The following is a 25,735-nucleotide window of genomic DNA, read 5'->3' as shown; positions in this document are numbered from 1 at the left end:
CGTCGGATTATCACCTTTTCCGTTCGATGGCTCACGGTTTGGTAGAGCAGCGCTTCCAGAATCGCCAAGAAGTCCAAGAATGGCTTGATGAATGGATCGCTTCAAAACCGACGAATTTTTTCTACGATGGAATCCATAAACTGCCTAATCTCTGGGAAAATGTTGTCATTAACGATGGAAATTATTTTTAATAAACATTGTTAATAAATTTATACAGTTTCAAGCAGTTGAAAATGCGTAAAAAAACGCGGAGTCATAGGTATACACCTAATAAATTGTATTCGGAAAGATGCTCAATAGGTAAAGTTGCAAAAAGATCGAAGTCGACAGCGAAACCTACCATTAAGCATTATGGAAAATACAACAGAATCAATGCAACGGCAAGAACTGGCCGTCCAGAGATCATCAACGAGTAACATGAACAATTTATTCTGTTAGAAATAAGAAATAATCCCAAAATCATGGCGAATCGTTAAAGACCTAGACAAATATGCAAATATTTGTATATTTGTCAAATACTGCATTTCAGATGCAAATCCGGAATGCAGTGCTGAATGTGTTCGAACTAGTTTACGAAAACACAATTATAATGCTCGAATTATCTACAAAAAGCCGCTTATATCCAAAGTTAACAAAGTCAAAAAGTTGAAGTATGCCTGGAAACATCAAATCAGAGATCAGGACTTTTACACAGATCAAATGGTAAACAAAAGGGTTGGAGAAAACGGAATTAAGGGATGAAAACTGAAAATTTATCTGTGACTGTTAAACACAGAGGCAGAACGTTATAGGTGCGGAACTGTATGTCGGATGCAGGAGTTAGAAATTTGGTATTGGACGATTCAATAATGGACAGCGAGCCATGTTTGAACATTTTAAAATTAAGACTCCAAAGCAATTCTGAAGAATTGTACCCCCACAGATCGTTTACTTTTATGCATGACTACGACACAAAGCGCACTGTAATTTTAACTAAAGAGTGGCTGCTCTACAATATTAAAAGTACATTACTCCACCCGTCCCAATTACCGGACTTTAACGCTATAGAACGTTTGCGGGAAGAGCTGGAGCGTAGAATAAGATCGCAAAGCATAAATAACAAAACAGACCCAACAAGAATACTACAACAAGAGTAGAATCAAATACCGCCAATGGTGCCCAGAAATCTGGTAATTTCAATACCTCGCAGGTTGCAATTCGTCATCAAAGCCAAAGGAAACCCGACTAAGTATTAATTCATTAATTTCTATTAGAATTGTTAAAATTAATAATTTTTAGTTTTAAAATCGTATGGAAATTTCTTTGTGATGAAAATTCCTTAGGATTTGATATTTTTTGGTATCTTCGATTAAAAATAAAAATACATGGGCAGAAAGGCCAAGGGGCCGATAGCCCATTCACCGGGTGAATAAAAATTGTTATTATATATATAAACAATCTTTATTTCCTCGGAAATAGGCTATCGACCTGTTAGGTCTTTCTGCCTGTGGTACAATGGTAATCTTTTGATGACTAAATACTATCACATTACATCTGGAAGTGCTCCCAAAGGGTGTTCGAAGGGAAAAGGAGGCGGGATTGTCTTGTCTGTCTCGTTAAGCAAAGTGGGCTCAGTATAGTTGAGTTGTTGGTGTTCTTTTTTCATCTGTTCTGTAGTCGTCGTAGTCTTTCTGTTATTCTTATCATGTTTGTGCGTTCATACAGTAATTGGTTAGGTGGGTTGTGTAGCGAGTTTTCGGGGTGTCTTAGTTTTGTGATTAGTCTTAGTGCAATCTGTTCTGTAGTCTGCATGTGTTTGTTTGTTTTTTCAGTTGCATTTGCCCTCAGTACGTGCCCATAGTCCAATAGTGGTCTGCATATGGTTTTGTATATTTTTATGGCGGTTTCCATACTAATCCCTTTGTCTTTGTATGTCAGTGTTCGGAAGTGTTTGGCCCTTTTTATGATTTCTAGTCGAATATTTCGTACGTGTTTCGTAAATTTTAGTTTATTATCTATTGTTATTCCCAAATACTTCGCGTCGTTCCTTGGTTTAGTCGTGTGTCCGCCTGTCATTATCGTTGGTGAGCTGTCTTTGATGTGGTGATTTGAAAGTAGAAGTTGATTTTTCGTGTTATTTGGCGTTAGTCTCCATTTGTAAAACCACGTCATGGTTCTGTTTGTCAACGTCTGAAGCTTTTCCACGGCTTTCTTAGTAGTTTTGTCGTGTGCAATCAGCGTTGTGTCGTCCGCGTATTGCAAAATGTACGATGTTTTGTCTATATATTCCTTGTCCTGTAGATCATAGTTGTATATGTCGTAGCAGCATATATTGTAGAGCAGTGGTGAGAGCGGCAAACCCTGTGGTAGCCCCTGTTCCGGGGAGAAAGGGAAGGAGAGGGCAGTGTCAATTCGTACCTGAAGTTGTCGGTTTTCTAGCAGATTTTTGATTAAGTAGATTAAGTATTTTGGTGTTGTCAGTTTGTGTAATTTGTATAGCAGCCCGATTGTTATTATTATTATTATTAAAAATACACGTTGTGTTCTGCAATTTCAAAATTGATGATTTAAAGTTATACGATCGTATGGGAACTTCTTTATATCACATATTGTATAGCAATTACGCTGCCTGCATCCAGAAGTCTTTGGAAAACTTGCACAAATGTTCGTCGAGTTGGAAGTTTTATTTCTGGATAACGATTAGCCTAAATACGCCTAGTTTCTTCGAAATTTAGTAACGATCTCCATAACTCAAAAGCATGTTATGATATTTGCATGAAGAGTACATTTTCAGGTAAGTATTGTTAATAAATCGGAGTACATTCACAACGATAAAAGGTCAGGCTTTATCAGGTATTAAGGAATTGCCACAAATAACCATAATAACAATAAACGTCATTTATACGATCACGCCATTAATTAAAGTTATAATTTCCTTTGGCAATATTATTGTTGATTAATTTCAAGTATTTTTGTTCCACGTCAAAGAATCAACACCTCTTAAGAGCGTATTTCAACATTCTATTAAAATTTTAAAACTTGTCATAGTTTTTTGGTGAACAACTTTGACATATTTTTGAAAATGCCCACTAGGTTCTCGACCCCCGTTGTAGAGAACTTTTTTGTTCAAAATGATGTTATAAATTATTTATGAAATGTACGAAAGATATTTCCCTAACACTCTGTATAGCAACCACTCTCGAATTCTTTTTGATGAATGTTTGGGTTCACTGTCCTGTTGAGAGTAAAAATTCTCTTCTCGTCCAAGTTTTTCAGCGCTGCTTTTTAAATCATTTTCCAGGTTATTTTTATACATAAATCTATCCGCGTTTACTTTAACACTGTTTGCAACCATACAGTCCCAGACCATCACTTTTCCACAACCTCGTTTTACTGTTGGTTCCAGATTGCCCTTCTTCACTCTTTCCCCGATTTTCTCCACACTCTCTTGACACCATCACATCCAAACGAATCATATTCGATCTCATGAGAGAAAATTACTTGTTTCCAGAACTTCTTGGACTTTTTCATATGTTCGAAAGCCAACGAAACATGTTTGGTCCTATTTACTTTGTTTAATCAGGGTTTTTTCGCTAGTTTTGTCCCATGAAATCCCATTCTCCTGATATGGTATCTAATGGTCTCTGTATATTTTTTTTCCAATTGTCTCTTTTAATTGTGAAGCGAGATAGGGAGTACACTTACATTAGAATTCTTTTTAAGCTCCTGTAGAATGGAGCTTTCATTTCGTGGCGTTATTTTTCCTGGCCTTCTAAAAGCGTTTAAATTGTTGACACATCCTGTTAATTTATATATCTGCATGAAGTGCTGAATAGCAACATAATTTATCTCAACAGACTCCGCTATTTTTCTATAAGATTTTCCTTCCTGGTGATAATTCATTATCAGCTTTTTGACATCTGCCCTAATTTCTTTTTTTCTTGGCTCCATAATTATCGTATTTAAATTAACTTTTCTCTATCTTGTGTTAAAGTGAACCAATGAAAGTTCATCGCAAATAAATGGAATTTGTAAATAGCAAGTTTGGCAGAAAATTTAACCAAAATGTCAGTAATAATAAATACTTCTTTGGTCATACCTGGACATTTTTTTTCATTTTCTTTAGGAAAAAAATTAGTTTCTTGGTAATATTTTTCATAAATCTATTGAATGATGCCTTATTTACGCGAACATGTTAAATTTTTATTATTATTTAAATTGTTTTTAAGTTACAAAAATAGCAAATAAATGGGATTGGCCTGGGTGGATGAACACTTTTTTCACCAGCTGTATGTGTAGATATAATATTTTATTTATTAATATTTAATATATGAGGTATTTTAATTTCAAGGATGTTTAATACAAAATTGCAACACTAGAAACGAAGAAAGATGCGATTAGATTTGCCTGTTCTTAGTTTATTATGGAATGATAATTATAAAGACTCCGTTATATTGTCCTCTGTTATTTGAAGACGCCTAAACGGCTTTAATTATAATGGAGTTCTGACGTAATAATACGTCTGAATCCATTCTGAAAATATTAAAATCTAACTTAAGGTAACTGCAATATTAATTTTATATAAGGCACTGCAAATGTCTAAAATTTCTTTTAAAACGTCATAACTCCGAGTCATTGCATTCGAGAATTAAACAAATCTAGAAACAAACACAGATTTAAGAGAGGATTTTATCATTTGAAAAAATGCGGGTCGTTTCATTTAAAAAAATTGCACTTTATGGCGCGCCGCTCTTTTGGGACACCCTGTAAGGCTGTCGCTAATTTTAAAATGTACCTTCGTTAGCCTCACGTACGTCCCCATTGCTGATTTTTTTTTATGGAATCACAAATATAACCTCATAAGAGTCTCTCTCGAGGGGCTCTTGAATGGACACCCTGTATATGTAGAAGCTTCACTTTTTCTAGCCCAACTTTAACACTCCATAAAATTTCCGAAAGTAATAAAAGCTAATCAAAACGCAAATTCGCAAACGTTTCATTTCCGAAATGGATGATGTCAACAACTGTTATTTTTCTTAATTTATTATTTATAACTTCCAAAGTTCATGAGATATTCATCAGAAATTTGGAAGATAGCAAATCTTTTAGGACCCTTATCCTGAGATATGCCAACTGATTACGAGAATTACAGGGTCTAGGAATCGACTCTCTTCTGTGGTTATGCCCCCTTTCACCCCCTTCCCAATATTTTTGTGCCATTTGATTTGTTTCGTCTCAAACCTTTAAATTCCTTATTTTATTTAAAACCTTTTTTTGTTAAAATTGTTTTTGTTTAAGCCAAGGGCTTCCTGAGTTCCTGCCTAACAGTAGTGACTGCCTCACTAGACACCCACAGAGGAATCCAAATACGCTGGCGGGGTTTCGTAATTGAGTCGAAGGACCAGACGGGCCACCGTCATGCTCTAATGGGGTTCCAAAGGTTCGAGAGGGTATAGAAACTCTGTTACACGAATTACACTAAATTTAATCACGGACTAGTTGAATTACAAAGGTGCGTAGTGATTAAAGTATTAACAATAATGCCCGTGTATAGATTTCTATTGCGACGAGAGCTTGAGAAGTTGGTAAAGTTCTGTGGTCTAACTTATGAAATTGAGAGAGGGGAGAAGTTGCTGTTAACGCGACGAGGTGAGAAACGGTTCTGTTTTATGCTCCAAGAGGAGTAGTGCTCCTCCCCGAAAAATGCAGGTCCCGGGGTTTGGTTCCTTCCCACGATTTCGTGGGAAAATCACTACCATGATGCTTTCACACCATTGCCTTATCGCTAACACCCTCTGGTTCTTGTCCACTTGCGAGTTTGTTGCGACATTCCATCCTAATTTACTGCGACCCTTAATCTATTGTACGATTTGCACTTCATAAATCAGGGTGGAAGTAAAACAGATGAAAGGTGATTAGCGCGGTACCCATGGTTTGGTACCTAATGGTATGTCGAGTTTTGGGTTCTGTTTTCTCTCTTTACCAAATTTATTGCCCAGATGTTAGGGTATTGCGTAAGAGCGATCTTTATGTTGGAGTTTCACCAACAGTTTTCGATTATGACATCGTCCTCTAGTTACTCAGAAAAGCGTTACTGAAACCACCCTACTCTTAACATATCTAACCTGTTTTGACTGTGGTGATTTGTGGCCGGTGAGTTAAGCGCTGCAGTATCTGATATTCTAATGTTCTTAATAAAACTTATTGAGCTCTAATCAGCTATCTATCTTTTGAATTTGATTTTAACCATTACTTTAGAAAAGGCAGTACCTTGATGCGACCATGAAGCTAAACCTTGCTTAATATCACCCTGATTGCAACAATTTCCGACCTACCTACTTTCAAAAATTAGGGTCGTTTTGCCAATCTTCAAAGATTCTAAGCAGTAATAAGTGCTCAGTCAGAGATACGTAGATTTCTCAAGATTGCACTTCTAAGATTCTACAGGGTACGTCAACGAAAATAAATTATCAAGTTTGTCAATCTCGCAAAAAAGAAATATTCAGAAATTAGTGGCTTTCTCTGTTGAAGAGACACGTTGAAATTGGCTTTATTGCTTTACTGATGTTACTGTCTGTTAGAAATAAGAAGTAAAAAAGTGGCCACTTCTAAATAAGAAAAGAATTCCAGCATTCGCGTTAAGTATAATTTCTTCACAAAGGTAGTTAGAAATTTTAATTAACCAAATCCGGTTCAACATCAGCTCCAACTTCCAGTTAACTTTCGAAAAATTCATATTTCCATTAAAGCTAAAATGGAAACATATTTATTTTATTGTTAATTTTCATCTGAGCCAACAGTGGATATCTCTGAGAGGAGATGCGCAAAATTCTCCTACATATAGCAATTTAAAATGTAAAGTGCATGGCTTTCGCCATTCCGTTTAACTTTAAAACGCCCGAAAATTGCGTTCAAACCGTGGGCAAAAGCCCTGAACTAATCCAGGACTTAAAAGCTCATTAGACCTCTTTCAAGAATTAGCAGGGTAAAACTATAAATTTCAGTTTGGGGTCTCTTTGAGTGATTTAGACTTTTCCAAAAAAGTCAATCCAAACCCTCATTAACGATCGTTTCAAGTGGGGAACAGATGATGCTGATCATTTATAATTTATATAATTCCGGACAATTAAATAGAGTTGTGAAGAAAGTAAAGGAACATTTAAAGAGATGTGATGAAAAATGACTTAAAAATAAGGAGTTGAGAAGTCATGTATTTCAATATGCCCGAAAACCCAAAATTATGCTAACTACTTTCATCGCTTTTCTGGGGTTATCAGCAATAGCAGCCCCAATACAGTCGCCATGACTGGAATTTTCAATAGGGATATTCAGTCAAACCGAAGGTCCAGTCCAAGATGCCTGCGGAATATTAATATGGTTAATAAAGCATTCTATCCAGCCCTGTGTGGCTTTCAAGACCTCACCAACACGGTGCCTATAGGTAGGCATTAAATTAATTTCATGGTGGAATTTATATAGACTTAGCGATGCATTATAAATCAGTTTATTCCTATATTGCGCAGCATTTTGAAATATGAGAGACTTTTACCTCTGTTTGTGTGTTAATCAAAACCATAAGTTTTCAAAGTTGATTTGTTCGATGCCATGAGTCGAAATCGATATTGCTATGCAATATAGTCCCAGAAGTGCCCGACCTAAGACTTAAAGGAAACAATTCGAAAATTATTATATTATTTCTCAACATAGCTTCTCAACGTCTTTGAGATTGATACATTTGCCCAGCGATGCTCTATGGATTCTCTACTCTGTTTATAGTGAAAAGTTTCTAATATTTTAAAATAGTCAACAGTCTCAAACTCCACATCTTCACCATTGGCAAATCCCTTTTCGTCAAACCATTTTTTCACGTTTACAAATAAAAAAAATCTGACGGGGCTAGATCTGGTGTGTAGGGCGAGAGCGGAAGAAGTTGGAAACCAAGTTAATCGATATTAACCATTCCGATAACAGAAGTGTGGACCGGTGGGTTGTCTTGATGAGAGAATACTTAATTTTTCGCTAAATGCAGTTGCATTTTCCTAATTTTTTTTTAATCTCACGGCGCTATGTTTGTTCATCTCGTGCACAGCTTTTTTATATCCAGTTGTCCAGTCAAAAAGCAATGTAGAGTATTTTTTGAAATACCTATATCTGCTAAGTAGCGCAATTTCAGCTAACAGTCTTCCGGTATAGTTGCATGGATTTTCGCCACAAGATCTGGAGTATCATTGTGTCGACCACTGCGAGGTCGGTTTTGGCCGCCCATACGACCGCGTTTAGACTCTGCCACCCATTATAGTTTGCCACAGTTTATAGTTGTTAGCGAAAGATCAAATTCTCCTAGAATAGAATCTAACTCCGATTTGATGTTGGATGGACAAAGACCTTTCAAATGAAAGTAGTGAATCACGTACCGGTAACAAATTTTTTTCGCGATCACCAAATCTCCAAAAACGTTTACTAAAATGGTTCCAAACCAAACACACGTTAACGTAACACCCGTAAACTTTAGAAATAAGTTTCTTAAGATTAGGTCTTTGTAATAAAGGCAAATTTTAAACGAAAAATTGCCATCTATATATCAGCTCGGGTACTTCTGGGAATATTCGCGTAACTATAATTTTAAATTGGGGATGCCCTTTTACCAGGACACAAAGTTGGAAAAATAGCATTTCCGCCCTTAGCATTGTTCTGAGTATCTATTTCGAAATATGAGAACTAACGGCGGTGTAATTTTATTTAAAAAAAGAAAATTTATCATATTTTGGAGAACCAACTCAATTGCTCGAATGAGACTTTGCAGTTGTTAATACAAGTAGTTATTTGCAAGGGCTGTACATTTGCGGATCGCGTATTAGCGAAGCCCTGGATGAAAGGGAGCAGCAGCTGAAAACAAGTGCAATGAAAAAACGGAAATTTATTCAGGAACAATAATGACTTCAGCCTACCGCTCTCTGAAAACGTAATATTCCTATTGTTTGTTTTTATGTATTTCAAATGATTTCAAGTTCTGAAAATATGTAATATGAAAAACAAGTTTTTCGACTAGTTGTTGCAGTTATTAGAGTGATTTTTTTCTCGTATATTGAAAATAAATCTCACATTTCAGCATTTAAAAGCTTGCAATTGTTCCTAGGGTGCGATCAATCGATTTGTAATATTCAGGGTGTTTTTTTTTTAATATAAACGTCAATATCTCGAGAATTATGCTGGCAATGGAAAAATTCAAAAACACGCCTACCGTAATGTGATGGGGGAAGGTGATTGAGAGTGTGTTGATCACACTACACGCTACCTCCATGCACCCCAGCAAGCCCAAATTATTATTTTTTAAATGTCACAGGCATGGTTGCGACATATTGTGAGAAAGCATTTTCAATAAGCTTTTAAATGGTACCAAAGTCTCTGGAATTCCGCCATTGTATGATTCTGATAATGCCTAAATTGCACAATTCATGAGTAGGGCACTTAAACGTAGAATTGAATGATTTTCAGTCAGGCATGAGTAATAGAAGCAATAATTTATTTAAAGTTTTATTGTAAGTAAATCAAAGTATAAGATTTGCCGTTAAATATCAATAGTAATTTTTTATAATAGGTGTTAGGAACGTCGGTTATTTTCTATTCAACTGAACAAACGTCATTTTGATTCTTGCCGCACATTAGTAAAAATTTCCTTAGGAATTACATGATGCTTAGTGTTAAGGGGTTCCTTCGACAAACGAAACCACGAAAACGACAATTTGATTTACAAAAAATGGACTGTATTTAATTGCACTTATTTTAAATAATGACAGAGTTTGTTGGTCTAAGTATGAAGAGGGAGAATGCTTAATTGCACACTATGATTTCGATCACACATGCGACACCGACACCGCTCCAACACGAAAAGAAGAAAAAAGGGGGAAAAATTACTTCGATTATCCCTTAAGTACTAAACCCGAGGAATTCCAACCAGGGGCGCACCACCACCAAGAGCCCTTACGGACCATGGCCGAGCCGGATGCCATAAATCGCAGCCATCTGGCGAATATCTATACTAATTGCTTTTCTGGGAACATTGCAGGACCACCGAACTGCAAATCGTGGCAATAGTCCCAACCGAGAAAGCTTCCTTTGACTACTAGCATATTCCCCAGCCAAAAAGCACCCTTGGTTGTGGCCTGATGGGCAGTGTGGTCTGGCACCCAAATGGTATTCTTGGAATAAGTATCGCAGTACATGGGCGTACCTCAAGGGATAAAATGCAAGTAACTAACAACTAAAAAAATCAACAAAAAACCAATAACTTAAAGTCCCTAACACTTAGTAATAATTCTCTGTCTTAGCCTTTCAATTGTTTTTGGTTGGGTTTTGAATACTACAGCCTTCAAGTACCCCAACGAAAAGAAATTCAAGGCCGTGAGATCGGGAGATTTAGGGGGCCATTGTGTCGCTCCTCCCCTTCCACTCCATCTTGCGGGGTAATTGTTATCCAGCCATTGCCTAATGGATAAATCAAAATTTGCCGAACAAAAAAACATCGAAATCTTAACAATTTTTTTGGTCCAGCTGTAATTTGCTACTTTCTTCTTGCTGATTCTCTGGCTCGTAAGTTATTGATGGTTTCATAGCATTTTCTGAAAGGTCACGGTAGATTTGACCATTTAAATTATCGTCAATAAACAAAGGTCCTATGGTAGCGTCTGCAAGGATCCGGACCCAAACTTCCCCGAGGCCATTTTCGTAGGAATTGAGTGGTTTCTTCTCTCATAACATGAGAGTTTGGATTGCTCCAGATTCATCCAGGTACGTTCCGATTTTTGTATTCTTTTCCTAAAGTAGGAAGAACAAATAAAAACGATTTCAATCCGCTCTACAATAGAATAAATCGATTAAAAATTTGCGAAAAGAATCGCGAAGTGAAACGCAGATAATGAACAGGATTAGACGGTTCATTGAGTACAAAAACATTCATAAATATCGATATAAAAAAAAATTAGTTTTTTATATTTAACGTTTTTATCAATTTTTTTATAACAATGTGCGTCGAGAACACCTGCACGAAAAATAACGAACACCCATTATAAAAAAAATATTAGTATGGTAGTATCAGGCAATGATACTGACATAGCTATAGGGTGGTGTTTATACATATCTATAAACGAAATCGCAGGTCACGAAGAGGGGTTATAAGTGTGAGTTTATTGATGTGACGCAGCGGCGGACAGAGCATGGACACAGCTTCTGAGTCGCTAGAGACCAACGGGAAGAAAAGACGTACTCTGCAACTCCCTTAAATATAAAAAGCCTATGATGATAAACCATAGGCGTGCCCTGGCTAGGGTGCCTCTAACGCAATCTACGGCATCTGCTGTATTAAACTGTAACGCTTAAACTAGGAATTGGTCCTTCGCCGCCAATTCCACCATACGGAATTGGGACTGCAATTCTAGGGCGGACAAAGTCTATTGTGGAGAATTCCAATGTCGGCAAAGCAAATTATTGGGAATTCTCGTCTATCACCTAACACCTACCACTGGCGTACCCTTAACTGGATATCAATGCTCGCGTGCCTCTTCATTAATACAATACAACTTAAAATTAATAACTATAATCCATAGCTAATTACGATCCTTCAGTATAGAGCGGCGAATCTTGCGCTTTGATTTTGTGACGATAAACCTTTGAGTTAATTATCAGTCCTATTACTTGTCCCTGATTGAAAACTATCTAATTTTTCACCCATGTGTCTTATCCCTTGGTTTTGCATTTTAGTCATTATCGCACATATTTGAAGGGAGAATTTCAGAAACTCTGGTACCACTGAAAAGCTCATTAAAAATTCTTTCGGACGATTTGTCGCAACCCTCCCTGCTCATGGTACTAGGGAAAAATTACTTAGGATGGCTGGGGTGGATTTGGCGGAGAGCAGTGGGTCGATCATGCCCGCAATCGTCTTGTTTCTTGGTGTTATTGTAGACGTGTTTTTGCAGTTTCCCATTGTCTGCAGAATTTCCAAGAAATCGGCATTTATACTTTTGAAACGCTGTATGTATCGAGTGAGTTCATAGGCGGAGCTGTCTTTTCTTTGCTGAAATGCAAAAAATCGACCTAACTTTCTTATCAGTGCCGGTAGCTAACTACTCACGAAGTGGTTGTTCCAACTAACCAAATTATGAACATTCAAGTAAATGCAAATGTAACTAGTTTAAGCTTAGACCCAATGAAACCACCATATCTGCGACAAGAAAATCCGACAGTGGCAGTTTACCGCAACTGCGATTATATCTTCCAGAACACCACTTAACCTGAACTACTTTCGAGGACTTTTCGCTTATTGCCGCGCCTAGGCCCTGAAACTAGTTTACAGAAAATTGTAATTTTTCTTATATATCGTGTAATACTTTCCCCATCCGACAAATACGAAGATTGTGCGGTAACTAATCCTCTGTGCTATCTCACTCTAGCGAAATATTTGCGGCACGTCGCGGATTGACCGATTTGTATGCTTCGATTCCTTGTTTTTCCAAGCGCAGCAAAAATGCATGTAGTTCCGCGCTACGGGATTAATGACGTCAAACCTCGGAGGCTCAAGGATGCCTCAATTATTTCATTTTACAACTCGAAAAACCATTTTCCTTTTAGCACAAAATTGGTAATTCATATCGCGTCTCGGTAAGTAGCTTCACGAATGTTCTCCCCACGTGCATTATCACAGTTAATGCAGGTATATGCCCCACATGTCCTCAGGTGCATATGCCCTATTGAGCACGTCACTTAAAGAGGAAATTAGAATATTCCTTTAAAAATTGATTGCACAAGTTGTGGGTTACGTGGAAAAAATTTATGAGAAGGAAAACTCACCACATTATGTAGATTTCCTAATATTTCCCTATAAAGCAAACATAAATCCAGCTTTAGTCCTGTTTATACGGTGGTAGTAAAACGTGCTTTACAGATAACAATAAGTGCTATTATGACAGTTGGGAGTCCCAAGAATCTGAGTTATACCCTACATATTTCATTAGGAATTTGCCCTTTATGTGGCGCAAGGGCTCTTAATTATTAAAGTTATCATCATTTATGTACATAAATATGAAAGTTGAAAAGGTTACTTAGTTTAACTATGAAGCATAAAGCGTGTCATGTTTTGTCTGGGGACTAATGTGTTCAATAATTTTACTATTTTACATATGTAAAGGAAAATGCTCATATTTGTCCACTTAAAAAACGAAGTTGGGAACTAACGCGTGTCCAATTAAAAGTTTACTGCGATTTGAAGCATAGCTAACTACTTTTTTGCTGCAAACTCCGAAAGTTAACAAAGCAGGGGGGATTACAATTGGGATCATTTTCCAACAATTTAAAACAGTTATCCGCTCGTTTTCTGACGCAGTTACCTAACTTGGAGTTTTGCTAGACTTTCAGTGTTCCACGGCAAATTAACTTCTCTATATAAACTTTGTTATAGAGCGAGCATAAGTATAGAGAATAATCAAAGGGGAGCTATTTCTCTGTCAAGGTATGACAGACGAGGCACCCTGTTTCGATTCGAAACGATAACTTTTTCCATGACCTCTTATAAGAGAAAACGCAGCGAACGCTCGATAATGTAAACTAGTTCATACCATGTGTGGTTCACATAATCGAAATATTTGCATTAGCAAACGCGATTTAAGTAGTATAATACTATATTTATGTTTTTTTTTATTAATGGAACCTCCTGTATATTATTAAATTTTTGCATCCCCGGAGCAAAATGAGTGTCCACTTTAATAAGGCTTGAAATATCTGGAAGTTGGCGTTTTTTGAATAACTTCCATTTTATCAAAATTTTACTTAAATACTTTTCAAATATTTAAAGCATGAAAATTAAGTTCTGTAAGCGTAATTGAAAGTGAAATGTAACAATAGATCATATTTCATATGCCAATTACGCTAATCCTGCCATCTTGTGCAGGGTGTACAAACATTTAAACTAATCGAATAAGCATTTTAAGCGGCTATAACTTGATTAACTTAAGCGCAGCGCCATAATTTTCGACTTACAAAGAAATGAAATTTTTAGCTGCACACCGAATAGTACTAGGGTGTTCATAACATTCCGCATTTTCACAGAATAACTAATTATATCTTGCCCCATCTGGTGTTTTTCAATTAAAAGTTCCGATGTATCTAGCTGCCTATAGTATTTAAAAATGTGAGATAATTCATTTAATGTCAGTTTAGTCGGCAAAGTCTGCTTTTGCCAGAATGGCATTATTTTTTTTTTGTAATTGTGGACGTTTAGATCGTTATTGTTTAACCACCGTTGTGGTATTGCATAGTCGAAGTGATTGGCCTCTCAGATCTCCGGACTTAGCATCGTTGGATTTTTTACGCGGAGGTACATAAAAGGAACTGTCTACAACACGTCTCTGACAGCTCCACTCAGTATGAAAATACGCATTAGAGACGCATTGGCCACTGCTACCCTGCAAATGTTGTTCAGAAATTTACCAATTATGTTGAAAAAGAATTTGAAAATGCCACGAAATGGACGGTCGACATTTCCAACATTTGTTATAAATATTTTGCTTTTGTTTTATGTTATAGTTAATATGTGATTTAGGACTTTTAATTAAAAAACACCAAATGGCGCAACGAACATTTATTTAACGTGTTCTGTAAAAACGCGAAGATTTAACTGTGAACACCCTAATACCATTCGATAAAGAACTAGACATTACATATCCTAGGGAAGAAGCAAAAAGGCGTGGCATTTAAAGTTGCAGCAACTTAAAGTTTTTATTTGATTAGTTTTAATATTTTGACACCCTGTCCGAGATGACAAGTTTATTATGGTTGTGATATAATCTATTGTTACACTTCCTCGTAAATTACAGTTACTGACTTAAATACTTCCCAAGTATTTAAAACATGAAAATTACGTTAAATTTTGATAAAACTTTTTAGTTTTTTAATAATTTGTTATCAAAGAAACCTTAAGTTTTAGGTATTCTAAACCGTATTAAAACAAACACTTATTTTGATCGAAGAATCAGAGAATGCAATAATATATAGAGGCTTTCATTAAAAAGAACATAACTTTAATAGTTTCAGAGATTTTGGGACATCTTGTATAATGTGTGAGTAATTTAGAAAAATAACCGTAATAGGCTCCTATAACGAGTAATGCAAGGAGATGGCTCGCCTTTACAACTTTTTGTTTCTGTACTTAGAAAAAATTTAAATATGGACGAAAGATATATGAAAATAGAGCTTATTGATTGACTTTAATTACATTATATATTCTAGTTTAACCAGATATTACGTTAACTTCCGATTTTTAAGTGTAATACCTTAAAATGTTTTACTTTTTTGGAATCTAGAGGCCATTTTTATTCCAAAAATATGTCATTTTAAAAAAATATATATTTTTTTATGATATTTTCATGTGGGTCTACGCCACTGAGGCCCACGTATTAGGCGTAATTTTAGGTCAGAATTATATGGAAAAATACTAATTTGCATTTTATTGGGTACTTTTTCTTTCATTGGCAACTTAAATACCGAAAAACCGTTTTCCCCCTTATTTTCCGTTTTTCAAATGGCAACTAGCTCATTGCAATTTTCCAAAAGCCTATTTTTTCCTGAACTTTTTGATATCAAACATAACGTATGTTTACTTGGAAATGAAACTTTGATTTATTAAAAACATTCAAATAAACAAAAAATACGTTGACTGTGCAGCACGTCGTGCCTGCCTTCCAAATAACTAAACAAAATAATAAGATATTTATACTTGTAGAAATTGTGTACAGTCGTGAAAACGCAGACTAATTAAATTATAAAAAAATGCAAAATTATAATAAAGGTGAAAAAATTGTTATGCTCAGAGTATTTGGAGAATTTCATCAACGGCCTTCTGATGCTGCGCGACTTTATGCGGAAAAGTTCCCACTCAGAAACAATCCAGGCCGCCACTATTTAAAAAAAAATTGAATAAAATGAAAATTGGAAATGCGAATGAAGAACAAAAATTTTTATTATCAATGACGACAAAGCAATCGAATCCGAAATCACTGGTGTAGCTCGACATGAAAAAAACATAAAATATATATATTTTTTAAATGACATATTTTTAGACTGAAAATGCCCTCTATATTCCATAAAAGTAAAAATTTAAAATTTTACGTTTAAAAATCGAAAGTTGAGGTTCCGGTTACATCGCAAGTGCGAGATAAACGTCGTTAGTGTCAATCAATCGGCTCTATTCTCATATATCTACCTTCCAAATTTCAACTTTCTAAGTTTGAAAACAAAAAAGTGATAAGGGCGAGCCACCTTCTTGAATCATTCGGTGTAGCCCAAAGGTAAAACCTTTTGAAAGTATTTTGGCTACAATATTTCGTAACGTTTAGCGTGAATAACCCATAAATTCCATAAGAAAAGTCCAATTATTTTCGAATAAAAAATCTCCTGTTAGCGGATTGGCCTATTAATACGAGACACCCTGTATAATAAAACACACAAATATTCCAATAGTGATAAGCATTTTTGAATTGGAACAAAAATCATCTGCATTTTTAGGCTGCGTAAATTGACACTAAAAATTGTTTTTCAATTCAAGTTCAGAACTAGAATATCCATGTATGATACTCCTTTTCTTTCAGTCCAATCTAAAGCTTGATTAAAAACTTGTATAGCTTGCTCGTCAGTCACTACACTTCTAACTTCGCTCGGAACGTCACTATCGTTTTCACTATTTATAACTTCCCCCTTATTAACATTAATCGACTGTTTATTATTTTCGTTCCATAAATGATAATTATCAACTGGAGTGCAAACAACGTTGGAATTTACTATTTTCGATAAATTCAAAATATCCAATGAGATCCATTGACAAGAGTATCAGCATTGGACCACGATTGTTCCCCAATTCCGCTTAAGTGAACATCATTTTCATCTTGTTCAGTGGTACAAAAGAGATTGTTCCAATATCTTTGAATAGTTTGCTGATTAACTGCATTTCAGGCCATATGAAAATTTTAAACAATTTCTCGTAATGTTACTTCTTTTAAACCCACCGATATGTTTTCAGGATTCCTTGATTAGATAAATGAAAGTAGAAATTTTCGGTGGTATATTTTGATGACTCGTATCACGTTCTGGTCCATGGGTTGAAGTTACGTTGAATGGTATGTACATGAGAAAAATTCACCCCATCTTGGATTCTTCGTTGTTGCTCTGGAGGATGACTTGGTGTATTATGTAATAAAAACAGCACTTTTATTTGAAGCTTCAATTTTTTCAGATTTTTTTTATTTAAAAATTAAATAATCCGCAACGTATGAATATGTAGAATATTTGCGATTACAAATTCGTTGTCATACCTCACGGGCACGGCGCTTGTGGAACCATTTCAGGAATATGCTGCTAGTCATCCAGGCGGTTTTTGAACAGTCATAATCAACAGAAATATTAATTCTTTTAAACGTGCAGGAATTTTTTGCTTTTTTTTTATTATCACTGACTGTATTTTGTGTTCCGCCAAAAATTGTTTACATTATCGAGCGTCTGCTGCATAACAAACGGAGGTGGTACTAATAAAAAAAAAGAAAATATAGGTGTGCCAATTTCAAGGGTGGTACTTACCTTACTAACGGACATGTCTACTTGTCGAAGTAAGTCGTTTTTCTCAAACAAACACCTTGTACATGCACTTCATTTCCTCTATTTACTAAGGTTTGCAAATTAGTTTCAATTGCACAATTGGTCAAGAAACTATATTTTTTCGCAGAAGAATTGGAATTTACTAAAAAATACGCTCTTCAATCGGGTCGATCTCTTAACAAATTAATTTCTCTCTAGTCAGAGACGAGGGCCCTTTGAACATATCCAAAAGCATCAATCTATAGCCCGAATTCAGTTAAGTTTTACCTTAATAAAACCACTTTGTTGGTCTATATAAGGTAATGTTTTAACTCACCGACAAAGTGAAGTAGATGAAAGTTAAGGTCGTTTTAAGAAAAAATCTTCATATAAATATACGTCCGATTTCAATTAATTTAGGATTTATAGGACTTAAGAGTTTTATGCATATTGTACAGGGTGAGTCTTAAGTAATGGGACACAGAGCAACGATGGATTTACGACATAAAAATAATGCAGTATAGCTAAATTTATGTTATACCAAAAGTTGATGATAACTGAGATACAGGGTGCCAAAGTTGAAAAATGAAATCAAATGTTTTTTAATATCGCTGGAACAGTTCGGGCTAATTCCACGAAATTTGTGAAAAAAATGGGAATTTAAGTTATTTAATTGAGTTTCTCGAAAACCGTTGCTCCTAGCGACACCAATAAAGCATAACTTTTTTAATTAAAAAAGGTAGGGGAACAAATTTTATGAGTCCAAAACGACATACACCGTGGCACAAAAAAGTTTAAATGGTTTAAATGACTCCTAATTGTCGATTGCTGCACCCTCTAGAAGATACACAGAAATCGTCGATAAATTTGAATTGATCATCTCCAAAAACCCCTATATGAGAAATTTCGTGAAATTAGCCCGAACTGTTCCAGAGATATTAAAGGAAATTTTATTTCATTTTTCAACTTTGTCACCCCATATCTCAGTTATCATCAACTTTTGGTATAACATAAATTTAGCTATACTGCATTATTTTTATGTCGTAAATCCATCGTTGCTCTGTGTCCCATTACTTAAGACTCACCCTGTATATTTATCACTAAAAATTATACAAATGAGATAGCTAAAAGTTAAAATATCATAGCAGATGCCCAAAATGTTTTCCTGCAAGAATATGTTTCCCAATCCCAAAGAATTATAATAAATTTTCACCCGAATGAACTTAACTGGACGATTTTTAAAACAAAATGTAACAAATGCAAGTAAATATGTCAGTTTCCTGTCAGTTTGGTGTCAGTTTGCTGTTAACTTGCTGTCAATTTGGTCTCTGTTTGCTGTCAGTTTGCTGTCAGGTTTGTTTACTAGTAAAACGTATACTTAAAGCATTTAAGAATATGTCGATGTAATTTTCGTGTATGGTTACTGTAACGAGCACGAGAATGTCAAGAAACCCACATAGGCACCTACCTCATTATACAGTTTTTTCCAAATTCTTCAGAAAATTGCGAGAAACAGGTAATTCTGCTCCAGCAAAAACTATTCGATCACCTGAAGTAAATAGAGAGAACGAAGAAGCTGTAATCAATTCTCTTCTTGGCAATCTTCGGATTAGCACTAGTGTAGTAGCAATAGCGGTAGCAGTAGCATTAGTCTGTTCAGGCTCTACGTCTAGGAAATGCATAGCGACGATTAGTACTTTATCATCTGTTATTGCATTAGCGTGCCCAAAAACAATGATTTCATTTCACATGTTTTCTGGCCTGATGAATCGTGTTTTAGACGAGATGGAATAAATAATTTTCATAATGAACATATCTGAGCGTTATAAAATTCTCGTGCTATTAAGCTAAGGAAATTTCAGCAACGTTTCAGCATCAATGCTTGGAGCGGAATTTTTAAAACAATTTACTAGACTTGCATGTATATGATGAACTCTAATGCAAATTCTTACAGAAATTTTTGGGATAATGCGCTTTTTGAGTTACGTGATGAATATGTGCTATTTAATGAAATTGAAAATATCCGGTAACAGCACGATGATGCACCACCACATCGGGAAACGCTAGTTGTCCGGTGGTCAACCGAACATTTTGGAAATAATGGAATTGATAATGCTGGTCCAGTGTTATGGCCACCGCGATCTCCCGATTTAAATCCTTTGGATTTCTATTTATGGGGTTGCTTGTTCAAGTTAGTTCGGTCATATGAAACAAATTGTGTACCAAGAGACAAATAACGTAAGACTGCGGTTATTAGATATAACACAGATGACTGCTCCTGATATAAGAAACCGTCCAGATAAATTGATTCGGGTGAAAAATTCATTATTTCGTTATTTTTAAACATGTATTCTTGCAGAAAGAGCCCATTTTGAGCAACTGCTGTAATAATTTTCGGATTAATTGTCTAATTTATGTATTTGGTAATATGCAGAACTTTAAAGTAAATAGAATCATTAAATAATTCCATTAAATAATTGAAATCGGATATACATCTGTATGAAGGTTTTTTTCTTTAAAAATCCTCACTTTTCATCTGCCTCACTTTGTCGGTGAGCTAAAGGATAACTTTCTGTTTCAAATAACACCTTGTATGTTTATGACAGTAAGAATGGTCTTTAATAGCACTTAAGTTCTTTCGGGTGAAAAGGTCGGTAAACTCCGTTGGTAGTGCCGTTGTGGATATGTATTGGGCTTCGGACCTCCTCCCTCCCACTCCTTAAAGCTACAGTCAAACAAATATTTTCTCTTAAATTAACGCATAGCCAGAAGCCCGGTCCTGTGTAACATTCTTCTTCAACAATATTGTTCCGAATACTAACACAACCCAAACAATTCCCTATCAAAGCTACAATCATTCGGCACGAAATTGTTAGTTTACGGTTCGAGTGCTCAATTTCCTGTCTTTATTAATACGTTGTATTTCCGAATAGTCTTAAACGATTCGTTGACAGGTGTGAAATTTTATGACATGATGACCTTCACCGTTCTTTATTTTTTCGGTAATTTCGGCACGTTTCTTTGTTCGCCTATTGGCAAAATGGCCTTTAATTATCCCACACAATTGCTTGAAAACGCCATTAGTCGCGGGTTGCGAAAAACCTATTTTAGCATAATTGTTGCGTGTGTGAAAAACGTGCAACAGATTACCCAACTCAAGACTGTATAATACATTTAATATGTCACAAATTTGATGCTAATTGCTATTTAGTGAAATGTGGAACTGCGAATTCCCTCCCAACACCCGAGAGTTTATTGTGTCTATTTGTTGCATAACAAAATGGCTCCGGCAAGATTTGATCTTGTGTGCTTTCTGGGCACGTCCTGCACACACACAAAAACGGACTTGTTATGCACCGTACGGTATTAGCAGGTAAACCAGTGGACGCAACCTGAACGTCTGAGGACAAAATCCTTCGAAATAATCAAAAAAATGTCTGTATTAATTTATCGTTCAGGACCCGCCTTTCTGCCTAAGCAGTGTTGCATCTTCTAATACAAAAATAGGTGAGATTCTTGTGGGATGGATGCGGCAATCTCGGTGGTTTCTGGTCCACTGTCTGGTGAAGAACACGAAACGAGCGACCCCGGATGTTTGAACGCTGTTAAAATTCAAGGAGGGTTTTGCCGTATATACATCAGCGAGGGGCTGTTGTAACAATGCGCCACATGAAATAGTATCAAGATTGGTACAAATTGTTCTTAACCAAAAACCTATTATTGCACCATATTTTTAGAAGGGCCCCAATTAATATCAAAAACAACTTGGAGAACCTTCTGCTACCGACATAGGAACTTTAAAACTCCCACAACTAAAATGTGACAATTTATTCGTACGTAACCGTCGAGGAAGTTGCCCAAGTGGGCCTCCAGCGGATGAAGTTTATACTCTAAGAGTCGACAGTTGGCATAACAAGAGAAGTTATTACTTGCAGGAGGGAGACACCTGTAGATGATGTGCGAGATATTTAGGCAACTATGCAAGTTTCATTGTAAATTTTGTGCAAGTTGAGATTGGGAATAATATACCCGCAAGGCTACGTGTTGGGAGGTGTGATTCGTTCTTTTGGTATGCTAATTAAACTCGTGGAAGAAACGAGGATAAATTTGTGAGGTAACGGTATTATAAATATACTAAATGACATAGAAACCCGAACACCCAGTAAAATATACCGATTTCAATAATACGCACATTATCCACTTTCACGTGAAATAAACCACCTAGTCATAATCACACTTAAGCCTCGTAATTTGACAAAATAACAGTTCGTAACAGAGTGTCAAATAATAAAATTTTCAATTAAAAAAAAAACAAAATTTATTAATTTAAAAGTTGATAATGAGTCGCGTCGCCTGGAATAGCAAAGCAGATATTGATTCTTTGCAACAAATAATCAATATCTTCCTGTGGTGCTTCATTCCGTACTCCTTCAAGGCGGTGTCGTAAGGCCGCCCAAACGGTTTGGAGGCCTCGGTAAACTTTGAAGACGGCAATTCATCACGTCCTAAAGACGTTCGATAGGTGCCAGGTCCGGTAACCGTGCAGGCCAAGCAGCATTTCCACTAGTCCCTGCTCCAGGTACCTTCGAGTAGTGTTCGCAGTGTGCGATATTGCATTATCCTTTTGGAAAATGCCGTTAGCTAATACCAATACAATCTCCCGTAATAAAAGAAAATAATGTTAGAATGTAGTTCTATTTGAATTCTACACATCGCAAAAAAAATCTAAATATTAAATACTTAAGCCGCAATCTTCCGTGTAACATGATGTGAATAACCTGTGTAGGTACGGGGTGTTCCAGACTGACGGGGTCAACGCTGAACCACATATTCCTTGGCCAAAAATATATCGATTCGTGGTGGGGATAACCTTATATATGAAATTATTTCCTTGTGGAGATCTAGCTCCTCAAAGTCTCGAAATAAAAAAAAAATTGGAATATCGCGGCTACAATCAACAAGAGTGTAGATACTATGGGCAGATGTTGTCGGGCATGGATTGAGGAACGTCGGACACAAAGAGTCGGGTATACCGGACAACTTCGCAGGACGACACCATTTCAAGGCCGTTGCCTAAGATTGTTGGCTATAGAGGAGAGATAGAGGAGAATTATTCTTTACCACCATAATGTGATTACCAATCAGTAGTTTGCCGAAAAGGACAGAGTTATAACAATATAAAATTTATACCAGACGAATCAAAAGCATTGGTCTCTATTCATATCGACCACAATTCGTCTTACCTTTAACTTCGGAGCACAAACGATATCTACTTGGATGGAGTAGGGATCCAGGTTCTGTTTGGACATGCATGGCAAGGGTTAGAAGTCTGTGTGGGGAACGATGTCATTCACAATTTTTTGTCGAGAGGCATGCTCATCTCATCATTGGTGTTATGGTGTGGGGTGCCATTGATTATAACTCTAGGTCACCCTTAGTCTTTATCAGAGGCAATATGACCGCACGGCGGTTCATCCAAGAAATAGTGGAACCTTATTTGGTTCTGTATTTAAAAACAATCCGAAATCTTTCAGTAGGATCATAGCCCACCACAGGTGGCAAAGGGAGCGTCAAAGTAATTTCAACAACCTCAGATTAAACTGCTGCCTTGGCCTCCACGATTTCCAGATTTGTCTCCAACTGAGTATATGTTAAACATTAATGATATGAGATTACGACCTTTACAGTCGCCCCATCAAACTCTCTTGCGTTATGACATACACATACATCTCACCAACATAAGATAGAAGTTTCCCGGAATGAAATATCTCGGAAGGATATTAACTACCTCATCAGGAGTATGCCTACGCGCATTAGTGAATATGTAACATATCGTGGGATATCAACACTTTATTAATTATAAAGTTCAATTCACGGATTAAAATTATTAAATTTATATGGTACTTTAATAATTTACTTCCTTTGATGCTTCTAATATTTGGATAAAATATTATAGAAATCGACACTTTTACTGGGTGTTCGGGTTTCTGTGTCACTTGGTACATGTTGGACTTTCATCAAGTCGACAGTTCATTTTTGGAAATTACGCTATAGATATCAGTAGAGACTGCTGGTACGGTAGAATTTTAGATTATTCATCTTTCATTAAGGGCTGGGACGATCACCCTTCTTACCGTTTCGGTGATGAATCTGTCACAGTCTTCAGAACTTACGAAAAATTAGTAGAGAAATCTGGAGTTCCAGAATATCAAAAATAGTACGTATATATTTCAGTGCGATTTTAGTTCTATCGTCGATGGAGGGACAATCGAAATTGATAACTATAATAGATTGATTCGTTATTAAAGGTCTTGTGCCTCTGTCCATGAGCAAAAAAAGACTTTTCTGTTGGAAGACAATCTGAACGCACTTCATGGTTTTCTTAACTATTGGCTCATAGTATTTACCTGTCAAACTCTGCTGGAAACGAGAAACAAGAGATAAGAAGAAATATTAGGAAGGATTTTCCAGGCACGAGCCTACTGTCGAAACTGGCTTGATCTAGGGAAATTATCCTTAAGGAAGTTGGAAGTAAAGGAGATGGTGCCTTCAAGGGATTATCTCCCTTATCCGGACACCTCCAGTGTGATGGGGAAGTTATTTAATTTGACACAACTTAAAGAGGTGCTGTAAAAGTCTTATAAGTCCTAATGAAAACGTGAGGACATCCTATACTTCAGAATCTAAGAGTTACCAGATCTATGGCATATTTGGCTCAAAATACAACTCTACGTCGACTGCTAGTATTTTGCCAGGTATCGCTGACTCGTCCTGCATTAGAAACTATTTCAAAAATCCTTCGTTGCCGAAATTCTTTGTTATTGAAAAATGCTGTATTTTAGAATCTACATGAGCAGATTTTACAAATATTTATTGAAATGTACAATAAGGATAAAGTAGATCGTTATCCATAATAATATAAACATTTTGGCTCTATGCTACTGAGCATCACTTTTTGAAATCCAAAATATCTATCTAATTTCGAGACTTTTTGCATTTTTTTTAAATTGTATTTATTTTCCAACTGTTTGAGTACATAATGCACCATAGATGACATTTTTTTTATAGATGTTCTACATTCCAAAGATCGTTCTCAGTCGCAAGACACATTTGGCATGTAAGGGTTATATTACAAATATTTTTGGTCGAAAATGCTGAGGAAAGACTAGCAAAGCCTGACCCGTAGGTCATAACTTAAATTGAAAAATTATATAGAAATTTAAAGCTGAACTTAGCTACCAATTAAGTGCAGGGAAATAAATTTGTTTCAACGCACTTTACCAGGAACTTAGTGATGAATCTTTCACTTTACGCTGCAGATTAAAACTAAATCACTTTTCGCTCTGGAATACGTGGCAAAATTATGTCGATTTACTTTCGATATTGCCCGTATTTTCCTTCTGCCCTCATAGTTCTTAGCTTTAGAGCGATTAATTTCGCATGTTAGCCTAGCCAGAATCGAACTCGAACTAACTTATTCTTAAGCTTCCGGTTAAGTTAATCGATCTTGGTGTTTATTAACTTCAAATTTGCAAATGTACCAGGTGGACAAGCTTCATGTTTTTATAGGAAATCTACGAAACAGTAAGAGATAGAAAAAAACCAAGAAGGCATTATTGACGCCTTTTTTTTAGACAAATTCAATATTGGTTTCAAATATTTTTTATAGTCATTTATCCCCGTGTCATAAACAAAAGAGTGATTTTGGGCATTTTCGAAAAATCCTCCTAATTTTTTTTATTTCGCTAGTTACATAAGAATAACTTTTACATTATTAGGACACTTTTGGGGTAAATTACGGTTATAGTGATAAAAAAAAGTTCATAGTTTTTAGAGTTATGACATAAAGTTGTTTTAAAAAAAAATAAAAATCGTATATCTTTTTGGCATCATTAAAAATAAATTATATATTATTTTCCAAATGATCTAAAATTTGTATGTTTCCGTATTAATTTTTTCACAACTCTTTTGACAATAATTGGCTGTGACAATGACAGAGAAAAAAATGACGCACGTAACTAAGACGCATAAAAAAATAAATAATAATAATGATAATAATAATAACAATAATATTAATAATAATAATAATAATAATAATAATAATAATAATAATAATAATAATAATAATAATAATAATAAT

The sequence above is a fragment of the Euwallacea fornicatus genome, chromosome 27, assembly GCF_040115645.1.
Source record: "Euwallacea fornicatus isolate EFF26 chromosome 27, ASM4011564v1, whole genome shotgun sequence".
NCBI classification, from domain to species: Eukaryota; Metazoa; Arthropoda; class Insecta; order Coleoptera; family Curculionidae; genus Euwallacea; species Euwallacea fornicatus.
The sequence above is the reverse complement of the archived record's forward strand: the minus strand, read 5'-3'. Positions refer to the sequence as shown.